The 22,575-nt window shown below is 36.3% G+C and overlaps 1 protein-coding gene across 2 annotated transcripts in view; it reads right to left on the bottom strand.

Annotated features, from left to right (window-relative positions):
• Nucleotides 1-22,575, bottom strand: part of cdkal1 (CDK5 regulatory subunit associated protein 1-like 1) — a 381,323-nt gene that overhangs the window by 47,581 nt on the left and 311,167 nt on the right. The window lies entirely within an intron of this gene.

Below are 22,575 nucleotides of genomic sequence, written 5' to 3'. Positions count from 1 at the left end.
AAATGTACATTGATTTTCTTTAATTTTAATTTGTATAGTTTTCATAGAAAATGCGCATGGTTTTGCAAGCGTAGTAAACTACAGAAAAGTTGTAGAAGTTGGTAGATCTGTGTTTTGTTTTTCCTTTAAATACTCTTAAGGAAATTGTTAAACATAAACAAACAAATCATACAGAAATGACAAACATTCTGATGTCAAATAATCTGTATCCATAAACATAAAGATCAAGATGGGCTTTACAGTTGTACTGATTTATTATTTCACCTGCCACCCTGTTTTATTGTTTTGTTTAATGGGATTTACAGTATGTGATACTTGCAGTAGTGTGCTGCAATTTCAGAAGAATTCTGCAACCCCATAACGGAGGTTTTAATTTCATTTACTCTAAAATTGTCAAGAATCCTGAATTTGTATTTCGTTAATGCTATTTAAGGTTCCACATGAAGAAAACAACATATTAGTTTGGATCAAACATTTTCTGTTGTGATTGCTGTTCATTTGAAAATGCCAGGTAGTCTAAATTTAAGGTGACACATTCATGAATAAACTAAATTTCGGTGTGATTTTGGAACTTGCAGCTGTGTCTCAAATCCACAACTTAATCACAACTAGTGTTGTATGAGAGTAATCAAATATCAGTCGACGGTCAAAGAATCTCTGATTAAGTCAAATTAAACTGATAATAAAGACTTTCTGCAGGTTTTTCTGATTTCTCCCACATTCATTTTTCGAGCAATAATAGTGATGTTTATTTTCCCGAAAAAAATTTGTAGAAAATGGAAATTTGATAAATATTGTGAATTTAATGAGTAAAATGTTCCTTTTAAAATTGGATGTTGTTAATTAGATTTTCTTTTACACTAAAAAAAGGCATTTTTACGTCAGAAGTTCATTCATTCATTATCTGCACCGCTTATCCTCAGTAGGGTTGCGGGGGTGCTGGAGCCCATCCCAGCTATCCTTGGGCAGTGGGCAGGGCACACGAAAGTCGTTCTTCGAAAATAATTCCACACTTGAAACATAGTAAAGAAACCGCTGATAACCTAAGAGTCCAGCAGATGGCATTATTGCTCCATATATAACCTAAGAGCAATTAACATTGTCGATACAAAAATGAACATCGCTTGATTTATATTCTTAGCAATTTTCATAGTTTTCATTGAGAATGCGTATTTCTTAATTTGCTATATACAGCCATGGTAAACGACTCAACACAAATGTTTTTATAAAACCCATTAAAACAGTATGAGCTGAAGGCAAAGTGTTGTACACAAATAAATTATAGTTAGCAAAAAACCTTAAATAGACCTTTAAATAATGACAACACTTAAAACGTATAAAAATAATAAAACAGGGACGATGCGAGATTCATCGTGTTTGGGAGTATGTAAAAAAAAAGGAGCTGTTTTAACAAATTTCATAAATATTGAGCCCAAAAATGTTTACATGCAGGAACATAAAATTATATTTGCTCTTCATTCAATTAAGACACTTTTTATTATAACCAAGTTTTATTTAAGTGAAAAAAAGAGTAAGGTCAAGCTCATAAATGCTGTCTGTTTTGTTTCTATATGGTCCTAACCTGAATACTCACCTATTCACGATTGGCTCAACCGAAAAACATACAACTGCATTTTAATAATTCCGGAGAAAAAAATCATACACCTCTTTATTTATTCATCGAATGATGAACGTGCGCGCATGTTATTGCATGCGAGGAAGCAGCCTGTGGCATGAGCGCGCCTATATGTTTGCAACTGCTGAATCAATCAGAGCTAGGCTCTGATTGTCAGGCTGATTGTCCATTACGTCCGTGTGGGCCCGGAGGCCTCGCACCGAACCCACGGCAGAATAAGTAAGCGAACGTGTAATGTGTGGCAGTATACGTCTGCATTAATCTATAATTGAGGCTGAAAGTAATGCCTCGGCAAGGCGAGTATGATTATGATTACTGGAGGGTGCACCTGAAGACAGCAAATCACACATGAGGAGGAAAGCCAATCTGGCTGACGCGTCTGATTGCAATTGGAGGCTAGCCCCCAAGTTGTCTTGTTAGTAGGAAAGGAATAGACGGATGTGTTGTGATAAGGCAGGGGGGTGAGGTGAGGATGAAGGGGGACTGCTGGGTTACAAGGACTTCCTGGTGGCGCTTAGGATAAAGCAGTGGTTCTCAACTAGTAGGGGGGAGCTGCCCTGGGGGAGCGTGGACTCCGTCAAGGAGGGTGCAGGCATGTTTGAATTTGGGGAACGTATTTTTAACTTTCCCAGAATTAAGTGTAATATATTTCCACTACACTAGGGCACAGTGGCATTATCATTGGCGGACTATTTTGCTCATATTTAACCGCCACAAAGTTCATAAAGCTAAGAGTATAAGCATTGAGTATGAAGTGTAGACAGTAAGTGGAACACACCTTATAGTGATCCATGAAAAAAATATTTAACCCCGATGAGGAGACAGGCGAAGAGACAAAGAAAAGTTTCCTCCCGAACGCTGGGACCATAGAGGGAGAAGAGCAAAGTATACTCATATAATATACTCATCACAAAAACATCACGATCAGTCTGAAACAAGATACCCGAAAATGATAAAGCCGGCATAACTCACCCATTATGTTACCTGGCCGTCTTCAACTTTGAATGCCCGCAACAATGGCTTCGTTACAATAAGGACAATCCATAGAATTCTACCATGTGAAATATTTATTAAATAACAAACGATAATGGCGACAGATAAATAGGAATCCACCTTGGACATTTCTGCTTTGTTGGATGTCGCGTCTTCTAATCCTTTGTTTTGCCACTTTATTTCCGTTCATTAAATAAACACTCGTAAAATTATTCTTAATATGGTAGTTAGCAGGGCAGCACAGCTCTGTGTGCAACCAGTTCAAGGGTGTCCCCTGCCCACGGCCCGAAGATAGCTGGGATGGGCTTCAGCACCCCCCGCGACCCTACTGGGGATGAGCAGTGCAGATAATGGATGGATGGATGGATGGTAGTTAGCCCTCCCCTTTCGATTTATACGTTTTACATATGTTAAGGGTCCGTTTATATTAGTTTTGTTCATGCCCAAAACGAGAATTTACATCAAACTTGCGTCTTCCTGGCCACATATATTCCACCTGTCTCACTCTCATCTTTACTGCTCAGGCACCCTTAACGGCTGTAAGAAAAATGGCATAAATTAGCCGCATCATTGCTTTAAGCAGGAGGGTTGAAAACCTGGGAAAAATGTCGTGGTTTATAGTCCGAATTTTGAGGTAAATAAAACAAAGAGGTTTTAAACCTCTTGTGTTTTGTATTTTACTAAAACCAAATAGTTAGTGAAAATAATCATAAACCAAAAGTATTAAACAAACAAATCTAATCAGCGGATAATTTATCTTATTTCAGGTCATATACGGAAACAAAGACAATATCTTTTTTTAACTATAATCATTTGAATTAACATCATTTGTTACGTTTTTTTTTTAAATTAAAAAAAAAAGTTAAATTGCAGTTATACAACAAAAATAATTCACAAATAGAGCAAGTTAAGGCAGCTTCTAAAACTTAATTCTGCAATTAAACTCTAAAATCACAAACATATTCCTAAAAACAGACTCTGAGACAGTTTGTGAAAAATATGCACTTTAATTTTGTGTTTTCCATGAGAAGTCACACTTTTCATAAATAAATGAGTTGCAAAAAAAAGAACGTATAGTAGGGATATTGAGAAGCGTAGAAACGATGATTTTATTTTGAAAAAAATATTTGTATCTTTCAAACTTTGCTTTCGTCAAAGAATATGAGCCAAAACTTGTGAACAGTAGTGAACATCTTGCCCATGTTTAGAAGCAAGGTATTCATATCTAATTTATCGAATTATTTCGGAATTTTGTTTCTGCTAAATGTTATTGCACTATATTTTATAGCGCTATTGATACAATACAATTATGCCATTTTCCAAGAAATACATTGTAAATATTTTTGCCTATTTATCCAGATTTTTTAAATCTCCATATTTCTTTTAAGTCTTTATTACGTGTTTATCCTTGAGTGACAGTCTAATCTCGTTGTTCACTATGTTATTATCAATGACAAAGACATTTTAAAGTCTATAAGTAGTAAAAAGTTCTGCCAGAATTACATTTTGTTGTTTTAAATTTGTAGAAAGGGGCAAGACAAACGCTCAAAAAGCAAATAATCCATCCATACAATACATGCAATCTAAATGTAGAAGTTTTGGAAAACATGAAATACAATAAAAAGTTTCCAAATGTACAGCGCCAGAGGGATTTTATTAGTTTGGACATTGTGCATTGTAGAGAGAACATTAGTTTGAAAAGCCCTGATAGCACAGCACGTGTGCTATATAGGTCAAGAGAGTACGGCAAACTCCAAGCTCACATCATGTACTGAGTTTCCTGTAGGGAGTTTCTAAGCTTGGGGTGACATTAGCAATGTATGCACACAGACATTTTGGCCATTCCAAGCAGGTCAACAAGAAAAAAACAATATGTACATATTGTTAGTGTGTCAGTATAAAATAATATAACTGTGAGCTTGCCGACAGCAATTAGCTCTGAAATAGTCTTTGACAGCTAAATTATTTTGAGTTCCAAATGACATGTGTATCTTGGATTTAGCGATTGAAAAGTTAGGTATCCCTGTGATGTTGACATTTTGATGCCGAATTTCTATACATATGATCAAATTAAACACAATTTTTACTAATTAAAATGAATACCGTGTATACTCGCATAAAAGCAAAATTCAGAACTAAAAAATAGAAAATCAAAATCAGGGAGGAGGCTTATATGCGTATATAAAACCAAATGAATACAAAGGGGTGTGAGACACGCAAAGCCACCCAATGGCCTACGAAAGTCCATATGCTTCCCCCTCGCCCGATCTCTTCTTCCTCCTCAGTCATTGGGCGCCGTCCCGATTGTGTTTGAGAGGAAACACATCTCATCTTATCTTGAATTACTGTGTTTTATTGCCATTTTCTTCTCAAAATACAGAGTCCCAAGAAAGTTGAGGAGGAAAAGGAGGTAACAAAGAGAACACCGAGTTAAAAAAAATAAAAGGATTGCAAAATATGAAAATGTTATATGAGTGTTTGTCATCGGACTCCTGCTTAACCCTGCAACACCCAGAGATGTAAAATTTCAACATTTCATTTTTTCTAAAAAAAAAAAAAAAAAAGTGGTAGAAATGTTTTGCTGTTGTTGTTGACTTTCTTCAGTCATATGGTGCTATTGTTCAAACTCACAACTATTCTGGGTGGGACATTTGCATAGAAGTTGGGCCCACAGGTGCAAAACTTTCACAATCGGCTCGGCAATAACAGTTTGTTACCATGGACTGCATATATTACATCATGTCATTAAATAAGTAAGTATAATAACATTCTCATAAAACTTTACAAGAAAAAACATTTTTTTGCTAACATTTTATTTCCCAAAGGCCTCCTGTAACACCATCTAAATGGTTGGAAATGGATTTACATGTTTTTATCCATCTGGGTATTACAGGGTTAAAGATACAGGAAATTGTTTAACTTTTATCTTTATTACCGGTATATTAATCTTTCTTATCACATATTTATCTAATCTTCATTGATTAGGTACAAGTTTCCTTATTATTTTGGCTCCGTATGTCTTTTAGTATGTGGCCAGTTTAAAGCAGTTTTAGGGGGGCGTCTTACATGCGATGCCAACTAAATGGGGGTACATACGGAAGGTACCTTTGCAACAGTGTGTGTGTGTTTGAGATGGAAATACACATACCCCAATTTGAATGCTGCCTGCTCAGTTGCAATTTTAATTTTCTTTAAACCTGAAACTGGCTAGAGGCACAAATTGAACGGCACACGTTGAATTTGTACTTTGGCATTAATCATATTGATTACAGGTGCGTGTGTGGGTGTTTTTCCATGAGCTAGACATATTGAATTTGTCAAACAATATTTATCCTCTTCCTACCAACAGTGCCTCAAATTTTAATGAGAATCAATGGATACAAACTTAAAAGTTGCACTTGTAATATGCAACAGACAAGATTTTCTTTTCTCACTTTTTTGCCAGTAAGTAGCTTTCTTGACCGTGTTTGATGTTTCTTGTTTTAAAAACGTTTTTACTGTATTATGTGTACTCCAAAGTTAGGAAAGGGTTGTTAGAGGTCTAACAACCATGCTGGAGAGCATGTGGTGCTGTGGATGTCAACCACATGCAAATATTTTGGCGTTGTCAAAGAATAAAAAGCCCACTGGGAGCAATTGTTTAAGGCTTTATAGAAAATTGAGGGGTATGGGATACCCTAAACCAGGGGGTCGGGAAACTATGGCTTCGCGGGCCATATATGGCTCTTTTCATGAAGACATCTGGCTGGGAGAACAAATTAGACCATGCAAATGTTCTTCATGTCATTTCAAATTTGGCATGAGCAAAGCCTATTTCAGTTCACACGAAGCGGAGACTGTACTGTAATTATTTCCTGTACTGTCCAGTATATATATATATATATATATATATATATATATAGATATATATATATATATATATATATATATATATATATATATATATATATGACACATTTTTAACTACAGTTTACAGTCAAGGTTTCGCACCAACAGTCCCCGTTTTGGCTGTACATTGCTAAGGAATCCTTTATATGGAAGTAGATTAAAAATCGATGTTCACTGTTGAGACACTTTATGATGAAAACCCACAGAGCGCAAGGACTCACTTCTGTCTCTAGTCCTGCGTCATCTGCACCAAAAATCAGGAGCTTCCCACTTTGGACCGGTAGGTGTTATTTATTTATTTATTTGCAATGGGGTGGCAAACATTTCTGATAAGAATACTGGGCGTCCAATTTAAAGTAAAATGGATGTACTGGAAAACAAAGGACACCATTGACGAAAAATGAAGACTGCACTTTGATGAGAAACTTTTAATGATGGATATCACCTAACACAGCGATGTTGTCACCTTGGTTGTCTTCTGTTTGTTGTGTGTTCAAAAAAAGGGGGAAAAAAGCAAAATAAAAAAAGCTAGTTTCATTTTTTTTAAAAAACAAAACCTAAACTTTCTTGACACTTGCCTATATATCACCATGTGAAAGTATAAAGATAAGTACTAATAGAATAATTACAGTGACTGCAAATATTAGACCTATTGCATGAAAATGAACTTGCTGCACAATAAGACAAATGGATAATATATCACACTCACTCAGGGCCAGGAGGAGATTAATGTATCAGGGCTGAACTGTTGCCACAGGCGCAAAAAAGTACCCTCGTGTGGTGTGTAAAAATGCTAACTGGCCATTGTATGGGCCAATGTGCCTACTGCAGCATGACATGATGTACACTTCCATATTAATGCGAGTGTCAAAGACAACAGGGAAGGACAGTTTGAGGGGAAAAGGACGTTTTACAGCACCTAATCAACATGAGGAAAATATATACCAAAAATTGTAATTCTGCTGGCTGTATGGGGACGTTTATCCATCCAGCCATCATCTACACCGCTTATCCTCAGTAGGGTTGCAGGGGTGCTCTTTCAACATTTTGGCCTGCTGGCTGGTTGCCAGCCAGTCGCAGGGCAAACAGAGACAGACAACTCACTCATTTACATCTCGGGACAATTGAACGGTCCAGTTAACCTGACATGCATGTTTTTGGAATGTGGGAGGAAACCGGAGTGCCCGGAGGAAACCCACGCAGGCAAGGGGAGAACATAATTCTACTCTATAGCATATGAATAACCTATACTTTTCGTGGACAATATCTCTGTATTATTTGTGATTGCAACATCCTTTGCTGTCTGGTAATCCTGAAAGGGGGATGCCACATGTGCGGTCCCTCCTCAAGGTTTGTTCATTTTCCTCATATTGAGGTTTTTGAATTTTTCCTTGCCCTCAAGTTGGTTCCAGATCAGGGGATGGTGTGTTAATAGTCTGAAAAAATAGTCTGTGTAATAACCTGTGAAGCCCTTTGAGACTCTTTGTGATTAAGGGCTATACAAATAAAAATGACTTGACTTGACTTAACATGCAAACTCCACATGGGGAGGCTGCGGATTTGAACCCTGAACCTCTGCACTGTGGGCTAAGCGCTTATCACCAGGCCGCCATGCAGCCGGGGACAGTAAATAAGTAGCAAACATGACATTATTAAAAATAAATAAATACATAAATCACATGTTATTATTGATCACACCACATCTTAAGATTAGTACTGTGTTTAATAAATGATTATTAAAATAAAATGTCCTTTATATAAAGAAAAAACTTGACTGAATTATTTTAATAAGGGATATTAAATACCACCATAGCCAAATCTTGAGTATGCAAACAAATACTATTTTTTTTAAAGAAATACATTCAAATCCCAACTTTTTATTTTTCCTTAAAGGGACAGGGTGTATTTTTCACGCCTCCTCGTGATAAAACAAACTTCTGTAATTAAGATGGGACAATATTGATTTAAATAATAAGCAAAGATATATAAACTTTCACATAAACGTGTGTTTTTTTCTTAATACTTTGAGGTTTCAAAATTTGTATTTATTTTACATAGCATGACGCCCGGGGAGAAGAGAAAAAAAAAAAAAAAAGAAAAAAAAAAAAAAGCAGAAGGAGCATGGTTTGGTTTGGTTGATTTGAATCTCTTTAGAATTTCTTGTGCTTTTTAGCACTGGTTTTTGGTTGCACTACACGATGAAATGACATCTAGTGGTCAAACAATACAGACTGTAACTTTAATACTTCATATATTTAAGGGCAGGTTAACGGTCCCTTTAATATCAGGTTGCTCGTTGTTAATTCGATACAGATATCAGGTAACGTGTGTACATTAAAAAAACAGTTGGTAATGGCACAGATAACGAAACTTGGTATTGGTAATCACCAAATATAGTTGAGCGAAATGTCATTTTAAAAGTATTTAGGGGGTATTGAGGTTTTTTTTTTTTAATATCTATTATTGGCAAACATCTTTTGATCACCTTTATAGCACCTGAGATATGGAAACGATCTGAAAAGAAAAGCCCAAATTCCCCTCAGTAAAAGTCATATTGGATTGAGCAAGCGGCGCAAAGGTCTCTCCAATGGGGCTCATATTAGCAATTCAAAGGTGTAGATTGATTTATCCTTAGGGAAGGGGTTGGGGGGGGCATCTTTTGATTCCAACTGACTCACGCCTACAAATAGTGAACATTCATCAAAGGGAGCAGATAGTAATCAAACAGAGGCAGCGACGCTAATGTGCAACTGTGTCTTTCAATCGACAGTCGAATGAAACAAAAAGAAAACAGTCAGCTCTGTGAGGTTTAGCTCAATAGAACAGACGACAAACTTAAGTCCAAGTTCGACTCCTGACTACAATAAAACTGAGGTAAGCTTCGAAGCAATAAAACCACAACAGTCGTCGTTTAATTACATTGTTTGTGTGCCTCACTCCCCAGGCATGACGAATCGATCCAAGCTCATTCGGGTGGTTACACAAATGTGACGGAAGGTTGATTGATCTTGTGAGATGAGATAAAAAGTCATTTGGTCAAAATAACTCAAACGAGCTCCAAAATGGGCAGCTCTACAACTTCGATCAATATGATTTAACTTTCTGGGCTGTTGTATAAAAAATGTTACATTTTTGAGGAGATATTTCTACCCGAAAAGTTTGAGTTTTTGTAGGGTGGGGAGGGTGTGTGTATGCATCTCATTTCCTACTATAGGAGCCATGTATGTTATAAGGTGGTTAATGAAAAAAAACGGTGACAAAATTATCCAGGATTTTGGGGTGTGTTTGGTACAACAAATCCCTTTTTAATTTAATTAAAATTATTTAATACTGCTCTTATGTTCTACTTGCATTTTTTTGTAGAATGATAAAAATGCCTAATACTTTATTACTTTATTTTTGGTACAGTAGAACCTCGGTTTTCAAACGCCTCTCAGTTCGAACAAATCGGTGTCCGACCAAAGATTTCGAAAAATTCTTGCTTCGCTCAAAAAATCGGAGTTTGAACGCCGGTAATGCGTGAGTGCGTACGCTAGGGTGCAATGCTGAGCGGCGTACGGGTGTTTTAGCCCCTTATTATGCCTCCGAGGAAAGCCTGTGCAAGCAGCAAAGTTGCTACAGGTGAAAAAAGAAAAGTAGTGCGTACAACTATTGCATTTAAGAAAGAAATAATAGCCAAATATGAAGGAGGTGTGCGAGCTTCTTCTGCTGACCACCACAAAGGTAAGAAATCCTATTCATAAGATTACAATAACGCGAACGTACAATTAACCTGGGTTAGCTTTAAGTTTACGTTAAACATTCAGGGTGTTGGAACGGAGCCCAACATTGAGGGTGTTGGAACGGAGCCCCCTTTCCAATGAACCGCTCACCACTTGTTGTGGAGACCCGGGTGCTAAATGACTTGTAAACGACCTGATTTTTTTATTTTTACACATTCATGTTAGCGTAATCTTTCGTACGGACGATTACGATAACGTGAACGTACGATTAGCCCGGGGTAGCTTTATGTTTACGTAAAACATTCAAGGTAAACATTCAGGGTGTTGGAATGGATTAAAACGATTTACATTATTTTTAATGTGAAAAATGATTGTGATCGAACAAATCGGTTTTCGAACAGGGTTCTGGAACGGATTATGGTGGAGAACCGAGGTTCCACTGTATTTGCTCTCCGGATAAAACGTACTGTATTTTCCAGACTATCACCTAAAAACATTTAAAAAATTTGACCAGAAACTTGAAAGTGCGCCTTATTACTCGGTGCGCCTAATGTACCACAATCAATCTGTACCACAAACGGTTGGGTTTCAGCGCGACCCAGGTTCCCGTTGCATGGAATGTTTTAGGGTGATGTGATTGTGAATGTGTAAAACTGGAGTGTCATGCCCAATTTCGTTGTCACAATATGTTAACCCATTTTGTAACAATGACAATAAAGGTATATTCTATATGATATGGAACTTGTAGGGGTTTGAAACAAATAAGTCCTTTTTTTTTTTTTAAGATAATTCCAAAAATGTAACTTGTTGGTATTGTTTTGCATAACATGAAAACATTTTTGCCGTTTTAGACAAATTTTGGAGGAATGAAAACATACAAATTAAGATAATTTCTTTTGTCATTTACAGAAAAAAAAAAGGGTCAGCAGGCCAAAATGTTGAAAGAGCCTTATTGGACCAAAAAAAACAACAACTCGGTGCGCCTAATGTACCACAATCAATCTGTACCACAAACGGTTGAGTTTCAGCGCGACCCAGGTAAGATTCCTGTTGCATGCAATATTTTGCGACTTGGGTCAGCAACAACAGTTTTAACGGTGTAATGGTTGCACTGATATATCGTAAGTGTATATAAAAGCTATTCTTAAATTTGGTAGCTCTTACTGTGGTACTTGAATTTCAGAATGGATAGAGATTTTTAAATAATTCTGTTAACATTAAGAGTGACATTATTATGTTGAAAGTTGTCCTTAGGTAATGTTATCACTTGAAAACAACTCAATTTTCATAAGCAATTGTGATATTGATTGCTTCCTCTGGCTGGCATTCTTTGTATAAAGAGGCACTAGAAATGGATTGAAACAGCCTTTGTATTCAAATAAAGACCACCACCTAGAGTGAAAGATGAATATATTTTTTTAATATTTGTAGTTTTAAGGAGGAGATAGGTATTTTACAATTTGCTATAAACTGGCATAGTAAACTATCAAAGAGTGGTAGTATTTGGTAGCTCTGAATCATGTTTTACTAAAAATATACTTGGGCAAAATCAAAACAAAATCATTTAACACAGTTTTATGCATATTATTATTTCAAATGCAGTAATAGCGGCAGTTAAGCATGTTTCAAAATGAAAATTAAAACATGATAAAATAGGAATAATATTCTGCCAATGGAAGAATTCATTTATTATATTTGCATACATTTTTAGCTTGACATTTTTTAGATAATTAAAAAAAAATTAACTTGTTGGTATTGTTTTGTATAACATGAATACATTTTAGCCGTTTTAGACAAAGGGCACCATTTTGGAGGGTTGAAAACAAACAAATGAAAACAGATACATTTTGTCATATTACACAAAAAAATGTTTTTGCAAGGGACGGCAGCTTAAAATGTTGAAAGAGCCATATTGGACGAAGAAACAAATATGTCTGGTGCCGCAAAAAAATAAAAGCTTTCTATATGCCTTATCGTGAATGCAACATATGCTGTATGTATGTAAAGGGCCAATGGGACACCGCCCCTTTGAAAGGGGCTGAGTTTGGGCCCGCACAGCTCAGCTCTAACACAGGTGACAAGGGTGAGAGAGGAAAACATTCAGAGAATAAATTCCATTGAGTTTTGAATTGCTACTAAGTTCTCCAGGCAGGAGTTCAATCCTGAGAAACACTTGTCATCACAATACATGAGACTTTGATGCATTGGAGGCAACAACCTGTATCCCGTCTTTTATAATCCTATACCAGTGAGAGAGCGGCAGTCAAACCTATAACTTTGCACCCGTGAACCCGTACCACCTGATCTTCCCTCTTTTCTCATAGTTACACCCCTCGTTAATATGTAATATTAATTCCACACATTTTTACACAATTGTAACATTGTAACAGTTTTTGTGTCATGTTTGTCCTCCTCCAGAAACCATAATATAACAAAAATTACATTTCCCTTTACCATCTTTTTAAATTTGTAAAACAATCTGGAACACGCCAGGGAGACGCTGCGGATTACTGACCTCAGGTATAGGATATTGTACTTTATGAACCGTTTTTTAAATTCCTTTTATCCAGAACGATTAAATGTTAAACGATCGTTAGTATTTTTGACAATATCTGCGTTTTCTGACCAATTCACAACTAAAATCCTAGACAAGCGTCTTTGAATTTTTAAACGGTGCTGTGGAATGCTCTTCCCACTGAGATTCGATCTGCAATCACAGTGGAAATGTTTAAATCAAAGCTTAAAACACATTTTTATTCTATAGCTAATGAATAACTTATATCTTATGTTGACAATATCTGTGTATTATTTGCCCTCATGTAGGTTTTAGATCACGGGATGGTGTCATAATACTCTGTGATTTGCAACAATCTATGGTCTGTGCAGCCCTTTGAGACTTTTTGTGATTAAGGGCTATACAAATAAACACATGACTTGACTTGACACCATTTGTTCTCTAAATTGCTGCTGCTAAATGTTACTCCACTTATTTTTATTGCAATATTGTTACAAAGCACTATTTTTCATTGCATTATCATTATAATAATATCGGAAAGCCAGTTTTTCTAAGCGCTTTCATCGTCTTATTTATTTTCTCTTCAAAGTCTCTATTACATGTCCTACACTGGAGTACAATGTCTAATCTTGCTGCATTTAATGTTTCACAACCTCGCTGTCGATGACAATAAAGACAATTCTAATTATAACCACTTAAGTTCTTCTAAAACAGAGAAGTTGAGTGTACGGTTTACTATCCTGGCAAAGAAACGACACTCAATATCAGCAAAAAAAAAGAAAAAAGACTTGAGCTGTCACTGTGAGCTATGAATATGCTTTGAGGATGTCGTGACCTTGTTTGTCTGAGTGAATCCATTGTTGCATCTTCTCACATATGATATAGGCCATGGGATAGTACATCCGAAGTGGCACATTAGCCCGTGGTGAACGTGGCCTATGTGGCCGACAACAGCTGATGGCGCTTTCGCCAGCTCTATACGTTCGCTTCTTAATGAGCCAGAGCCGACACGCATTAATGTCAATGGGCCTATAGCCACAAACAGGACAGCGCGAGTGGAAATGAATTTATACAACATTAAATGAACACACCAGACCGGCCTGTTTCATCAAGCGGCCCTGCATGGTTTGGTCTACACTTAGCACTAAAGGTTATTACTTCAAACGTGGGACATATAAATAATTTGAATCATGCACCGCTACAGCACATCTTGCGGGAAAGCAATTGTAACTTATACAAGGTCCTCAGGCACAGCTGGTAATGTTATACGGGTGTTCTCAGTTCATGAAATAAATTTCGTAGTAAGGTGGTTCTCAGGTCGAAAAAGTGTTGAGCCCGAAACTGAACTTGCGCAGAACCGGATGCAAAAAAAATAATTGCATTCAATCAAATTTGTCATTAAGCATATTTTCTGGACTAAAAGTTCCTCCAGATTATAAGTCAATACATATTCATACACACTAAACACACTGATAGGGAGTCAGCCATCCAAGGCGCCTACCTGCTTATTATATGCTTATCTTATCATACCATGTTTTTGGTATCCTATTGTAATAACCATGTTAACAGTGTAATGCAATAATGCAACAAAATCTTCTATTTATCGGCACATCACGGCACTGTTGAAATGATCAACACAGACCAAGACCGTCCTCTTAGGGTTTAGTGGCAAAATAACATGTAAAAGTTATATACCCGTAAAAATGTGTCAATAATTTCACAGATAAGTCTCGTCGTAGTATAAGTCTATGAAAAAACCTCAGCGACTTATAGCCAGGGAAATATGGTAGTAGGTTGATAAAGAAAAGTTAGTAGTTCACTTTGCCTTTTATTTGCATGAGATTGTGCACTGGTATGGTCGACACAATTGTTTGTGAGATACATTTTCACACCACACTGTAAGAAAACACAATTTAGGTACTACAAGCATAATGGCCCGCATTCTACTTGGTAGAGATGATTGGGACTATGCTTTGTTGAAAAAATACCAGGGAGCCACAAGGAAGCATTAAAGAGCCGCATGCAGCTCCAGAGCCGCTTGTACGCAAAAGCGGATGTTTATCAATTTTGTCGGTATTTGTTGGGGCTGCCTTTACACAAAATGTTGCTAAAGAATCTTGCAGAGGCCTCAAGTAAAACCATGCAAGTTTTTAAGAAAACACACACACACACACACACACACACACACACACACACACACACACACACACACACACACACACACAAAGACGCACACACACACACGCACACACAAAACAAAGTATTGTTTGTATCTTAATTTCTATGAAATAAAACTGGCAACAGGTATAGCGAAAAAATATAAAGAATATAATAAGCCAAATTTTTTAACACAGGATTTCTTCTTATTTAATAGAAAAAATAAATAAAAATATTAATAATATATATAATATACAAGGTGGCCACAAAGTCACGCACCAATGTTAATATTTTTTTTTTAATTTGATACCACAGTTTGATTTACTTGGAGACGGCAGACCTACTTGGTTTATGCAAGACGGTGCCCCGCCGCATTACGCAACGATTGTGCGTGACTGGCTCATTTCAAAAATTGGATCGGTCGAAGAGGTACTACTATAACTTCTTTAATTAACATTGGTGCGTGACTTTGTGGCGGTATATATATATATATATATATATATATATATATATAAAATAGATAAAATATTTTAAAATCCGAATTCCTTCAAAAAACTGGTTACAAGTAAAGCTAATATACAACTTATAGTAATCTAACTCTTCTTTGTCCTATGTAATAGAACAAACTAATATGTAAAGTAAGAATAATTAAAATAAGTAAAGATTCCTAGAAATTAAGGTTTTGAATTAATTATTTTTATATTTTTGCCCTGTTTGGGGGAGTCACATATGTGCATTGTTATATGACAAAAAAGGTATGTTTAACGAAGCATTAAAATAAATACAGTGAAAATAAAAACATGTACAAAAATAAATGCAAATTGAAAAAGAAATTACAAGGTATACATGAATTACTCAAAAGAAAAAAAAATGGTTTGGGGGTAGGATACAAAAAGCTACCTAAGAGATTCCAGCTGTCAGTTTCCACTGTGAGGAACATAGTGAGGAAATGGCACAGTGGTAGTTAAGGCCCGGGGTGTCAGACCAAGAAAAGTCTCAGATAAGCAGAGGCGAAGGATGTGAGAACAATCAAACTCAACCCACAGACTAGCTCCAAAGACCTACAACATGATCTTGCTGCTGATAGTGTCACTGCGCATCGTTCAAATATGCAGCGCACTTTGCACAAAGAGATGCTGTATGTGAGAGTAATGCGCCTTTTCTGTGCACATGCCAAAGACAGAGTCGCTTGAGGTATGCCAAAGCACATTTGGACAAGCCAGCTTCATTTTGGAATAAGGTGCTGTAGACTGCTGAAACTAAAATTGAGTTTTTTGACATAACAAGGGGCGGTATGCATGGCGGGAGAAGAACACAGCATTCCAAGACAAACACTTGCTACCCACAGTAAAATTTGGTGGTGGTTCCATCATGCTGTTGGGCTGTGTGGCCAGTGCAGGTGCTGGAAATCTTGTTAAAGTTGAAGGTCGCATGGATACCAGTCAGTATCAGCAGATTCTTGCGAGCAATGTTCTAGATTCAGTGACAGACCTGAAGTTGCGCTAGGGCTGGATACTTCAACAAGACAACGACCCGAAACACTGCTCAAATTCTACTCAGGCATTCATGCAGAGGAACAAGTACAATGTTCTGGAATGGCCATCTCAGTCCCCAGACCTGAATATTATTGAAAATCTGTGGTGTGATTTAAAGCGGGCTGTCCATGCTCGGAAACCATCAAACCTGACTGAAGTGGAGTTGTTCTGTAAAGAAGAATGGTCAAAAATACCTTCAACCAGAATCCAGACCCTCATTGGAAGCTATAGGAAGCGTATAGAGGCTGTCATTTCTGCAAAAGGAGGATTTACTAAATATTGATGTAATTTTTCTGTTGGGGTGACCAAATTTATGCACTTGCCTTCTTTTGTTTCAGCAATTATTGCACATTTTCTGTAAATCCTTTAAACTTAATTCCACTTCTCAGATATCACTGTTTTTCTGCTATTTGATATATATAACTGAAATTGCTGATCCGAAAAACCAATGATTTATAAAGGAAAATCTTTATATATATATATATGTATGTGTGTGTGTGAGTTGTCTCTGTGTGCCCTGCGGCTGGCCGGCAACCAGTTCACGGTGTCCCCTGCCCATTGCCTGAAGATAGCTGGGATGGGCTCCAGCACCCCAGCGACCCTACTGAGGATAAGCGGTGCAGATAATGGATGGATATATATATATATATATATATATATATACATATATACATATATACACTTATATACACACACACATATGTAGTACAACCATGTAGATTCCGTGTATACATATTCTTCTTAAACATTCTTAAACATGTATCACTCTATCAAAAAGCATCTATTTATGACACGGCAGCAGCTAGGATTATGAGCGTCATTTACTATAATCTAAATAAAAGTGTGGTCATAAGCGTGTCTTGTGTAAAACAATTTGAAAATGCCGTTCAGCACTAAAATGTTCCCGTAAACACAAATATCTGCCAGATGCTTCATCCAAATAAACGATTCCCCATTCCCCAAAGGGGGAAAAAAAAATGTGACACACCTATTTAACACTGCACCAGTTTGCCCCTGACGGCAAATTTATCCCACTGCCTGTTTTTTAGTTCCACGTTAGCTTGAGGACTTGAGTTAGGCCGTCTTTTGTCCTAATCAAAAAACACTTTGCAAACAACGCGATTACAACTTGTCCTTGTGCGTCTTCTAGTATAGATGTGCAAATGCATGTACAAAAACATACTTGCATTTAGGTGTAACATAATGAAGGCAGATATGGAAACTACTTAAGTGGACGCAGAATTGGTGCGTGAGGGTTAAACTTTGACATAAATTGTTCATTGAGTTATTAGGGGAAAATTAAAAAATCACCGTCATGGGCAACCTTTTTTTTAAGTCTCTTGACAAACATCATTCCTAAAATCTCAAGTAAGGATTTGGCTCATTCCTTCTTTTTTTAACATGTTCAGTGCCTTATTAATAGATGCAATCCAACTTACATGTGTACTTTTTTAAAATAAGACTGGAAAGGATTTAGCATTATTTCTAGACTTATAAGTTGCTCCGGAGTATAGGTCGCACTAGGCAAAAAATGCATTACTAAGAAGGGATGATACATATATAAGATGCATCTAGAGCATAGGTAGGATTTTTGAAGGAAAAATATTTGATAAAATCAAACACCAAAAACACACGTCATCTTGAAAGGCAATTTAAAATGAAAATAAAATAGAGAACAGAAGGCCGAATAGGTGTATGTATCCAGATGACTCTAGCACAAAGAGCATGCTTACTAAACTATGAGCTTGATTACAAATCACTAAAACAAATAAAATCTTCATCCTTAGTGCCACTTTTACCTGTAAACTAAAACAGGTGGTAGACGATGTGCAGCATCTTCTACATCACTTACGTCAGACTTATCTTGACCTTAGCTTCTTACTAAATCCAAACTTTCTTTTGGCTGCTCGACTACCTTTTTTGAATGCACATTTCACGATTTGCAGCTTATATTATGCAGAATATGATTTTCTTTTTGGCGGTCATCTTTGTTCAGCTATTACCAGTGCTTTTTTTTTTAATTACTGGTGTTGTGAACTTTGCATTTTATTTAAATAAATAAAATGCGAAGTTAATCAAAATAACTTTGAGAGTGCATTATATAAAATTTCCAACGCCATTGTGTGCTTGCTTGCACGCTTTTTTTTGCCTCCTAACTAAATATTTGGTAAACGAGTTGATTGGTTACAATTTTATTTATGTTTCTGCTGGTGACACGGCTCATTTTTATTCGCTGAGCAGAGGAGGGAGTGGCCGGTGGAGGGGCTGCACAGGAACACAGGAACAAGGCTAAATAAAGATTGCAATATGGAGGACAACAAAAAGTAAAATCAATTTAAAAAATGAACCAAATCAGGAAAATGATCCTTATTTGGACTCATTTTAATTATAATAATGCTTCCAAAACATTGTGCATTTTCATCACTGACAGAAGAATCTGAATCGGTCATTAATTATTAGCACTTTGTGTTCCTACACAATCTAATTTATATGTTTCAGTCTAGATCAGTTGAATTGTAAAGAGTTAAATGTTCTTGTATTTAAAATATTTTTATGGCACTGAAGAGTTAATATTTGTATTTTTTTATGTTGTTGTATAGTTTGTTTTTCAGGGAATCTGTGTTGCTTAACATATAAGTTGCCACATATAAAAATGTTTAAATTGGTTAAGTTCGGTGTAGAGTGAAAGCAATGAAGGCTAGCGAATTAAAGTACATAATACACTTTTAATTCATTCATTTTATGCATAATTTTACATTATTATCGGGACCATATCTGTTGAAGCAACACAAAAGTGTCTCACACACTTCTATGGGAAACACTATTTCTCCAGACATTAGTGCTCAGTCCCATTACAGCCACTTCCCCTCAATTTTACTCCTTACTGTAGAAAGTGAAAGGTGTGGCTCTTTTCATGAGTCAATCTGGCTAGGGGGATAAAATTCACTACTTTAACACACTTGGGCTGGGAGTGCAACAAGGTGTTTCTACCAATAGTGGCAGGAGCACTTTTCTACTTTGAAGACCGGTAATAAGAAACATCTTTACGTTTTTTTTCAAGTCTCTTAGCCAATAAAATGCATCAGAATTTACATACAAGTGTGACGTTTGCCTTCAATCCTTTCGTGGATATTTTTTCAAGCGTAAAGATTGCACAAGTTATGAAAAAAAAATACAAACCACCTGCAATGCCCATGACAAATGTTTCTAGATATCGAAGATGTCAAAGACTCACATCTATGAAGTGGAATGGAGGACAGAATAATGAGTCATTTCCCAATGTAAGAGAATTAACAACGTCACATAGCTGAAGGTAAATACATTTGTATCCTTCTCTTTTGCAGTATTTTATGAAATTGTTATGAAATAACTTTGCCAGCAGCTTGTTTAGAAACCAATATTTGCACAAAAATGACAATCAAAATGAACCTCAGTAATTTTGAATAACTGCAGGAGGTATTAGTTGATATGGAATACAGGCTCTGGCATTATTCTTATTTGATACATTTTAAGAGTGCATCAAAAGTCACACAATGAAATAAAGTTCACAGAAAAACTAGCTTATGTCTGGAAATCAGGTTTGGTGGCTTCGTTGTATTATGATTCTGAGTGTGGCTTTCACTAAAAAACAAATCTATATATTTGGTTACATAGCTCTTTGAGTCTTAAACATTTCCCGACCTCTGGTGTATTACATGGTGCTGAAACCTTTGCTAAATTGCTTCAAATAGTAGAGTTTAAAATTACCAACTTTTTTCCCAAAGCACATACTTCACACGATGAATGCACATACAAGTGAAGCCACGCGTACAGACACAGGTGGTCATTGAAGTTCTTTGATCCACAATCCTTTCATTCAACAGCGAGCGGCCTCATGTCATCACATTGTCTGACAAGCCTGCAGGCAATCGTTCTCGACTCTTAATGGACACGCTCTTTTTAACAGTAGCACAGAAAATCAGTAGATGAGATGGATACACTCGAAAAATACTTGGGCCATGAATTGATAAATAAGAAAAATAAGTAAAAAACGGACTCATTCACTACTTGGATCGATTTGATCCAACTTTTTTGACTAAAAGACACATTTTTAGGTTGTTTAAAAAATGTAGGGTCTTTTTAACGCACTCTTTACATTGATAATGAAGAGCTAATGACTTTCTGCCTCCATGTGTTCATTTTACGTGAGATGGGTAAAACAAAACTCTGGAGTTCAGCAGTTCCGCTGACAATTGTACTGAACAGAATATTCCAGGTAATATGAGGTCCAGAACAAGGCTGTATGGTTTCACAAATTCCCGGACAAAATGAGTGACAAGCACTTTTATACCGGGAGGGCAGGCTAAACAAATACAAAAAAAAAAAAACTAGAGGAAGTGTAAAAATCTAAACAAACCCTTTGTCTAGAGTGCAAACTACAAACACCACTTGAAACATTGTATAAACTGAATAACATATCAATAAGTCATTGATCATAACATGAAGTCTATATTTACATACACTGGAAACATTTGGGGCTGAAAAGTTCTTGCAAAGTGCATGAATCGTTCATGCATAGGTTCAGTTTTCTTGCAATATCCAACGTGAAGTCTCTGCTTGAAGTGCATCCTTTCACAAAAAGCCCTTTTTCACAGAGGTTTTCTTGGAAATTAGTTATTTCAAGAAACTTACCAATGTACAACTGTTATTTACACCAAAATTGTTAAAGCTAATGAAAAGATAATGGTTCAAACTTTCTTTTGAACTGTCTTATGGCTGTACAGCTAAAATTGGCTAGGACCGGTACTTCCCTTTTGAAAGAAGCGTCTGGCACTGAGTACATTACGAGTGTTAATTTGTTTAAAAATAAATAAATAATAAAAATAAAAACTATCCGTAATTCAAAATGAAATGAAGTAATCAGTCAAATGAAAGCAGTCAAGTAGGTACAGAAAGAGGGGAGAAAAAAAAGAGAAATACTATACACATTACCATAATTGGGCACATGTGTAATTTTAAAAGAAGCTCACATCGGCAAACATTCTAGTTAATTGCAACATTATAAGCACGGCTCCCTGAAAGCTACATGCGACAAAAGGTGAGTCTGAGCCGCATCTGCACCCATTCACCTTTATTTATCTTTCTGACGGCGTGAAATACAACCAAGGATGAAAAACTAAGCTGCTCTTGTCAGAGAAAAGAGAAAATCCCTGATGCCGCTTTGCTTTTTAAAAGAGCTCGGAGTCCACTTTTTTTTTTCTTCTCCGCTGGCAGTACTTCAAACACACATCTTCAACAAGTCTGGGCTCTTATATATCAACACTCAGAGATGAGCCGCAGTGAACAGGAAACAAAGCAAGACAAAGAAATACAGCGAAAGAGAGAAAAACATGTCGGAGAGTTTGGAATGAAAAAGAAAAATAGATACAAAATTGCAATCGATGATGGTATCAAACTTGGAAGAATAGTCTATTGAATTCTATAGAAGTAATGTAAGGATGAAAGGAAGAGGTGCAAAAACAGCGTCCTATTTATTTTTGAACGTGTCTTTGTGCTTTCAAGGATTCTACTTATTTACGCTGGAACTTTTTCAATCGAATGTATCACATCAAGGTACTTAAAGTGGATTTCAAGCTACCGTTTTTACCTAACAGACAAAATATGTTTCAGGTTTTTAATCTTCAGAAGTTTTTATTTTTCTTAATCTGCAACTAGTAAGAACCATAGATGTGCTCAATTCCTTGATTACATGTTAGGTTAATAACTACTTTTGGTTTAATGGTGTAAAAAAATAAAACAAGTCCATATTGCACTCTGGGAGTCAGTCCTACTATCCTGTCCTTATCTAACTAGGCCTGTTAATTAAAGTTATTTATTAGGTCCAAACAGCTAATTAACTGTCTCTCTGCAGAAAAAAACACTCTAATCTTGTACCTAACACATTGAGGATGACAAAAAAGTAACAGAATTAAATATAAAGGGTGGTTAGTCATTGAAGGTGTCAAAGCCATCTCATCAGTATTCAATTATTCGGGTTTTTTTTGTTTTGATTCTGTTATTTCAATTAATTCTGAATATTAGCATGCAAAGTTGTTTAAGGCTATTTAATTACCTGCTGCTGCATAAGTGAACCTCTGGAGCAACATTTTA

This window comes from Urocampus carinirostris, chromosome 2 (genome assembly GCF_059441175.1).
Source record: "Urocampus carinirostris isolate Australia breed hairy pipefish chromosome 2, RoL_Ucar_1.0, whole genome shotgun sequence".
Taxonomy (NCBI): domain Eukaryota; kingdom Metazoa; phylum Chordata; class Actinopteri; order Syngnathiformes; family Syngnathidae; genus Urocampus; species Urocampus carinirostris.
The sequence above is the reverse complement of the archived record's forward strand: the minus strand, read 5'-3'. Positions and strand labels throughout refer to the sequence as shown.